This window comes from Mus caroli, unplaced genomic scaffold (genome assembly GCF_978045245.1).
Source record: "Mus caroli unplaced genomic scaffold, Mus_caroli_1 scaffold_3, whole genome shotgun sequence".
NCBI classification, from domain to species: Eukaryota; Metazoa; Chordata; class Mammalia; order Rodentia; family Muridae; genus Mus; species Mus caroli.
In genome coordinates, this window is record NW_028227258.1 from 138906669 (window position 1) to 138913618 (window position 6950).

The following is a 6950-nucleotide window of genomic DNA, read 5'->3' on the forward strand; positions in this document are numbered from 1 at the left end:
TAAGTTCCTGTAGCCATACTTTCTTGATTTGATCTCTGTAAAATCAACTTCCCAGTAGGTCCCAGGTCTCTTACCTCAAAGACATGAGCAGTGTTGTGGGTGTTGGAAAATTGACAACCTTTGCAGCTTGATACTGTATCTTCCTTCAGTAGTATGCTGCATGGTTCTGAAAGTCACTTCAGATTGTCCCACTGCATCTGCCATCCATTTTACTCCCATGTGATGACTCTATGGATTTTCCTGAGGATAGATCTTGACAGGGAGGTAGGTAATATTAGCTTACCTTCAGCTATCTGCCACCAGACCTCTGAACAATGGTTCCTGGGATTCTTCTTCTTTTTTTTTTTTTCTGTTTTTTTGAAACAGGGTTTCTCTGTATAGCCCTGACTGTCCTGGAACTCACTTTGTAGACCAGGCTGGCCTCGAACTCAGAAATCTGCCTGCCTCTGCCTCCCAACTGCTGGGATTAAAGGCATGTACCACCATGCTCAGCTCCTGGGCTGATTCTTGAACCATTTGGTCTCTTCCTCCATTTAGGTTGGGCATTCTAGTAGGTTGGGGTCAGGTGGTTACAGTAGAGTTGCAGCTAACATGAACACTGCTGTTTCCTCTAAGGCTACCTCTTTGGCAGCTCTTTCACCTGAATTATTACCTCTAGCCACTGCTGTTATTCCTTTCTGATACCCTGGACAGTGTATGATTGCCACTCTCTTTGGCAGCCAGAGGGCTTCAAGTAATTGTAAGATTTCATCTTTGATTTTGATAGTTTTTCCTTCTGCAGTTAGGAGTTCTCTCTCCTGATATATGGCTCCATGTATGTGGGTGGTTGCAAAAGCATACTGGCTATCAGAGTAGATGTTGATGGCCAGCACTTTCCCCATGATAAGGGCCTGGGATAGTGCTATCAGTTTAGCCAGTTGAGCTGAGATACCTGGGGGAAAAGACTGGGCCCAAATTACCTCCATTTTCATGGTCACTGCTACTCCTGCCTTCTTCTGTCCCTCTGGAATGGAACTGCTTCCATTCATGAACCAAGTCCACTCTGCCCCTGGTAAAGGCAAGTCCTTTAGGTCCAGTCAAGTACTACATGCTTGTGCCAGGATTTCACTGCATTGGTGGAGAGGCTGATCCAGATCCGGGTCAGGGAGAAGGGTTGTAGGATTTAAGGAAGCAGGCGATTGGAGAATAACTCAGCTAGGATTGATTAGTAGGGTTTGATAGTCAGTCATGGGGGAGTTACTGAGCCACCTGTCTAGTGCCTGTTTGAATACCCCTTAAATTGCATGGGGGGTAGTCATGGTTAAATTTTGTCCCAAAGTTAGTTTATCCCCATCTTTAACCAGTAATGTTGTAGCTGCAATGAGGCCCAGGCCCTTTCTTTGACAGATAAGCCACAGACCCTTTCCATGGTCCCAGAATTTGAGTCAGGACCCCTTTGGCTATTTCTTTTCATTCATCGATGAACAGATGGTTTCGTGATGTCTGGAAGTGCCAATGCAGGAGATGACAGTAGGGCCTGCTTTATTTTATCAAAGGCTTTTTTTATGATCTTACATCCTAGCAAAGTCTTTGGTGTCTCTGGTAGCCTCATATAAAGGTTTGGCTATTTCAGTGGAACCCAGAATCTACAATCTGCAAAAGCCTGTAGACCCCAAGAACTCTCTTACCTGCCTTGGGCTCTGGGGTGGGTGCATGGGTATGCTGAGAATAGTCTCTTTTCTTGCTACAAAAAGCCTCTTTCACAATATGTATGTATGTATGTAACCTCAGTCTTACAGAACTGTGTCTTCTTGGCCAACGCCCGATATCTCATGTCCCCTAGAGCCTGTAGGAGATTCTGGGTCTCTTTCTTGCATCCTTCTTTAGTTTCTGCTGCAACAAGAAGGTCATCTATGTACTGAACAATAGTTATATCGGGATTACTAACTCTGTACTCACACAGGTCCTCATGCAGAGCTTCATCAAATATAGTGGGGAAGTTCTTGTAACCTTGAGGCAGACAAGTCCAGGTGAGTTGTCCATTAGTTCCTTTTTCAGGATCATGCCACTCAAAGGCAAAGTATTTCTGACTCTTGAGAGCCAAAGGTAAGCTGAAGAAATTGTCCTTTTTTGTCCAAAACAAAATACCATTTCCAATCTGGAGGTAGAGAGCTCAACAGGGTATAAGGGTTAAGCATTGTGGGATATATGTCCATCACGCTTTAGTTAACTTCTCACAGATCTTGGACAGGGAGGTAGTCATTGGACATTGGTTTTTTTTTCACAGGCAATAACGGGGTGTTCCAGGCTGACTGGCATGGCCTAAGGACTTTCATGGCCAAGAGTTTCCAGGTATGGGGAATGATCCCCTTCCATGCTTCAGGGGATATTGGCGGACATGAACTGGATCTGCTCCTGGCTTGAGCTCTATGAGTACACTATGAGTACAGGGGGTCGATGTTTTGCTAGTCCCATTCCCCCAGTCTCTGCCCATGGCTGGGGAAATTTTGCCAGCCAGGCATCTGGGTCTTTGTTGGGACTGGCCAGTGATTCACATAGTCTAAACTGTCTCAAAGGCCAAGTTAAACATAAGCACCTGGAATAGATTTCCCTTCTGGTTCATCAGCCTGACCTTCCCAGGGTCAAAATAAATCTGGGTTCTTATTTTGGTTAGTAAATATCTCTCCAACAAGGGGTATGGGCATTCAGGGATCACTATAAAGGAGTGGGATACTCTTCCAGTACCCAAGTCTACTGTCCTTTGGGTAGTCCATGAGTATTTTTTGGTGCCTGTAGCTCCCTAGACCCAGGATTTTTTTTACTAAACAATGGCCCTTCAGCCTTTACAAGCACTGAATGTTGGGCAACAGTGTCTACCAGGAAGTCCAAGGTAACCCCCCCCCCGCCCCCGTTCTGAGAGTTAACCTGGGCTCAGGGAGGGGGTTCCACACCTCTATTCCCTCAGTCTTTTTCTTCCTTGGTAACCATGCTTTTGCTTTTAAGCTTTTTCTTTGGGTACTCTCTGGCCCAGTGTCCTTCCTCCTATTGGCATGCTGATTCTTACCCAAGGTTGGTTGACAGCCCTCTCCAGGTTTTGCCTGTAGGCTTTCTTTCAGCTGCTTCTCCTCTGCAATGTTCTGGAGCTGTTGCCTCCTCTCCTTCTGATCCTAATTACCATGGGCTAGCAAGATTTTTTGCTGTATCTCTGCTTAACGTCTCCCCTGCCTTAGTCTTCTTCTCATCTTTAGTTTCCCTGTTATGGTACACTTTCTCTGCCACTCCCACTAAATCGCTCGATTACTTTTCTCCTAATCTTTCTAGTTTCTGCAGCTTCCTTCTTATGGCCGGTGCTGGCTGGTTTTTAAATGGCAGTGCCACTGTGTTTGAGTTCTCCGAATCTTCAGGATCTAAGTGTGTATAACAGGAAGAAAGCATTCATAATCCTCTGGAGAAACTCTGCAGGGTTCTCATTATCTCTCTGCCTGGCATCATATACTTTAGCTAAATTTGTGGGTTGCTTAGCAGCTGCCTTGAGACCTGCCATTAGAGACTGGCAGTAGACACAGATATGCTCCTTACCTGAACCCATGTTTTAATCCCAAGCTGGTCTCCTGAGGGGGAACCCTTTGTCTATATTGACTAGGTTCTGGGTTGGAATGCCTTTGGTGCCAGAACTTTCTTCTGGGACTCCGGGATGATGCGTTCCCTCTCCTCTGTAAAAAAGAGAATCTGTATCAATTGCTGATAATCATCCCAAGTGGGCTGATGGATAAAAAGAATGATTTCTTATAGACCAATGAGCTCTTCAGGGTTTTAGAGAACTTGACATGTTCTCTTCTCCAATTGTAGAGGTCAGCCATAGCAAAGGGCCAATAGTGGTGCTGTTGATCACCCCACTCAACTTTTGGTCCTGTTGCCCTCAGGGGTAAGACAGTGGAATCTGCCTCTGATGCTGTGGCCTGCGGCAGTGCCACAGCACATCTGCTTCTGGTCCCCTGGGCCAGTCCTCCATCTCTTACTGATGTGGACACTATCAGAATCTGGGGCGCCCTTTCTGGTGAATACATGGGTGGGAGTAAGGCTGATACAGAGACCACTGGCTCTACTGGGGGAATTCCTTGGGGTAGGTACACCTGTGCGGGTACGGAAGGCACCTGTCCCCATCCTGCGGACCAAGGCATGAAGGTAATCGCCAGGGCATTCCTATACACAGGCGGGAACTCTAGTGGTGGATGTATTTGTGCTTGCCCTGGCTCAGCCTGCAGAAATGCAGGCAGAAGTGGTAGACCATTTGCCAGCCAAGGTTCTTGCCCTGTGGAAGTGTAGGTGGGGAGGGGGGGGAGGTAGAAGAAGCAAAGGGAGAGGGAGGGGGTGGGGGCAGGGCTCTGGCTGGGGGGGGGGGTGCTGCCGCATTGGTCAGAGCAGGTTTCTGAGTATAAGGTGGTGGGAATATGACCTCTTCTGGCATATTGTCCTGTAGAATGGGATAGAGAAGCTTTGAAGGCTTGGAATCTTCCGTATTTTGTTCTTCTGCCAGCATGGCGGGTGTAGTTTCTGGGGACAAAGTAGTGTTAGTCAGGAATAATAAAAAAGGATTTCACAGGGTGTGTGTGGGGGAGGGGGTGGCAAATCTTCCTAGACTATAATGTAAGGGACTTGGTCTGGATGTTCCCTCGCCTTCTGGAACACTTTGTTTTCCACCGATAGCACCGTGGGAAGATGAAAAGTTCCCTCTGCTGGCCATTTTACTCCAAAAGTGGGCCATTCCAATCTTACAATATACCTCTGTTTTCTTCTTGTTCATGTCCACTGAGAGATTGTGAGTTCAAGTCTTCACTTCCTTAAAGTGAACCAAGAGGATGTTTAGTGGGTAGGAGGGAAGAGAATAAGAGTTACTCGGGTCCCATTGCGTCTGTCACCATCCAATGTAGCAAAAGGCTAAACACTACCAACAACACCACTGACAGAAGCATACCCACAAAATAGTCACGATCCTGACTGGAAACAGAAAAACAAAACAAAACAAAAAAAAAAAACAAACCTAACGCTAGAATTCAGATTCTCCTCTCCTCTGACACTTCCAACTGATGGGCAGGAATCTCATATACCCAGAATTCTGAGAAGATAGAGATGTCTCCCTGCCTATCACGACCATAGCATGAAGCACGTCTGCTATGACGACTTCTAGTCACATATGCCGTTACCTTGAGGCTTTTTCTGACGTTGAAATACAGCCAGGAAGAACAATGTGACCAGTGAACAACAGACAATTCAGAAACACTGACACTCACCCACACTTGCTGGCTGGCTTAGACTCTCCAGACTGCAGATTTTAGAGACATGCTGGGGAATCCCGTTTGGACAAGCCCTGATTCCAGACTAGCTCAAGAATAGCGAAGTCCACTGCAATTTGCAAACGAGTCTTAAATAAAAATTTCGAGTTTCGACTTGGATCGCAAGTCCCTTTGAAGTATGTTCTGGCATGCGACCCAGGCTAGGGCCTTTAGAAATTCTTTGAATGCTTAAGGTGAAGGGGAAGGAAGTTGGGTTAGATATGTCATAACTCACATAATACCATTCGGTAGGGCAGAACTGCGATGGGGATTACAGAGTGTCTTTTGTGGGGTTATCAGGAACTAGTTTTATGGCGGGCCATAACTGTCTGTGACCTCTGGTTAACTCTTTTCCAAGATTTAAGTGTAGGACTCTAATCTCCTTTCTTTAAGGATAGGCTGCACCTGTTATCTAGGAGAGTGCTTTAATTTTGGCGCCATTGAAGCTGAGGAGTTTTTGCCATTTGTCTTATTTGGGCTGGAGTCCTCTCTGGGCAGCTAAGAAGGTGGAATGAACCCACACCACCCACCACCACCCACCTCTGCCGCCCCATGTTTGCTGCAAGGGAAGGGGAGCAGAGTTTCTGAGAGGCAATGTGGAGGCATACTGCAGAAGGAAGCCTTATAGTGCTCCTCAGGGAAAATGCAGAGGTGAGCTGGAGAAGCAAGCTTTACCTCTCTTGCTGTGGGAGAGAGGGAGATCCTAGGCAGAATGGGGACTTCTACAGGAGAGTGCAGAAGCAGGCTGACTATACACCTCAAGAGGAGCCTGAGGAAAAGAAGGTCCAGCAACAGGCCCAAAGTGGGATCCAGCTCAAGGGGAGGTCCCAAGGCCTGACACTATTACTGAGGCTATGGAATGCTCACAAAAAGGGACCTAGCATGACCGACCACATACCAAAAGACCCAACAAGCAGCTGAAGGAGTCAGATGTAGAGATCTGCACCCAACCAATGGACAGAAGCAGCTGATCCCTGTTGTTGAATTAGGGAAGACTAAAAGAAGGTGAGGAGAAGGACGACCCTGTAGGAGCACCAGCAGTCTCAATTAATTTGGACCCCCAAAATCTCTCAAACACTGGACCACCAAACAGGCAACATATACCAGCTGATATGAGGCCCACAACATACAATAGAGGACTTCTGGGCTGTGTTCATTCAGAGATGATGCACCTAACCCTCAAGAGACTGGAAGTCCCAGGGAGTTTAGAGGTCAGGTGGGGTAGGGGGTGGGGACATCCATGGGAAGACAGAGGGTAGGAAGGAGGTATGGGATGTGGAACAGTTGGAGGATGGATGGGGGTGAGGGGTGGAATAAAATATGGAGTAGAAATTAATTAATTAATTAAGTTAAAATAGCAAAAGAAGGATAAAGAAAGAAAAATGATAAAAGTATACGAACATGATGAAACCATTAACTAAGAAAACTGTAAACTTAGAAAGTAAAAGTTGTATAGTGCATTTTTTAAAAGAAATATCTGCATTGATTCTTTTTAGAAGAATCAATAGATGGAAAGGCACTGCCCAACCATCTATGTTGGCACTCACATTTGTAATATTGGCATAAATGCTGATTGCTTCACTCCGTCTGGGCTGGCTGTATTTATGCCTTGAGTCAACATGTCTAAAATTTTCAGTA

The 6950-nt window shown here is 46.2% G+C and overlaps 1 pseudogene; it reads right to left on the bottom strand.

The window, feature by feature from the left end:
* Nucleotides 1–569: 569 nt before the first annotated feature.
* Nucleotides 570–3568, bottom strand: LOC147005668 (uncharacterized; annotated as a pseudogene).
* Nucleotides 3569–6950: the final 3382 nt, after the last annotated feature.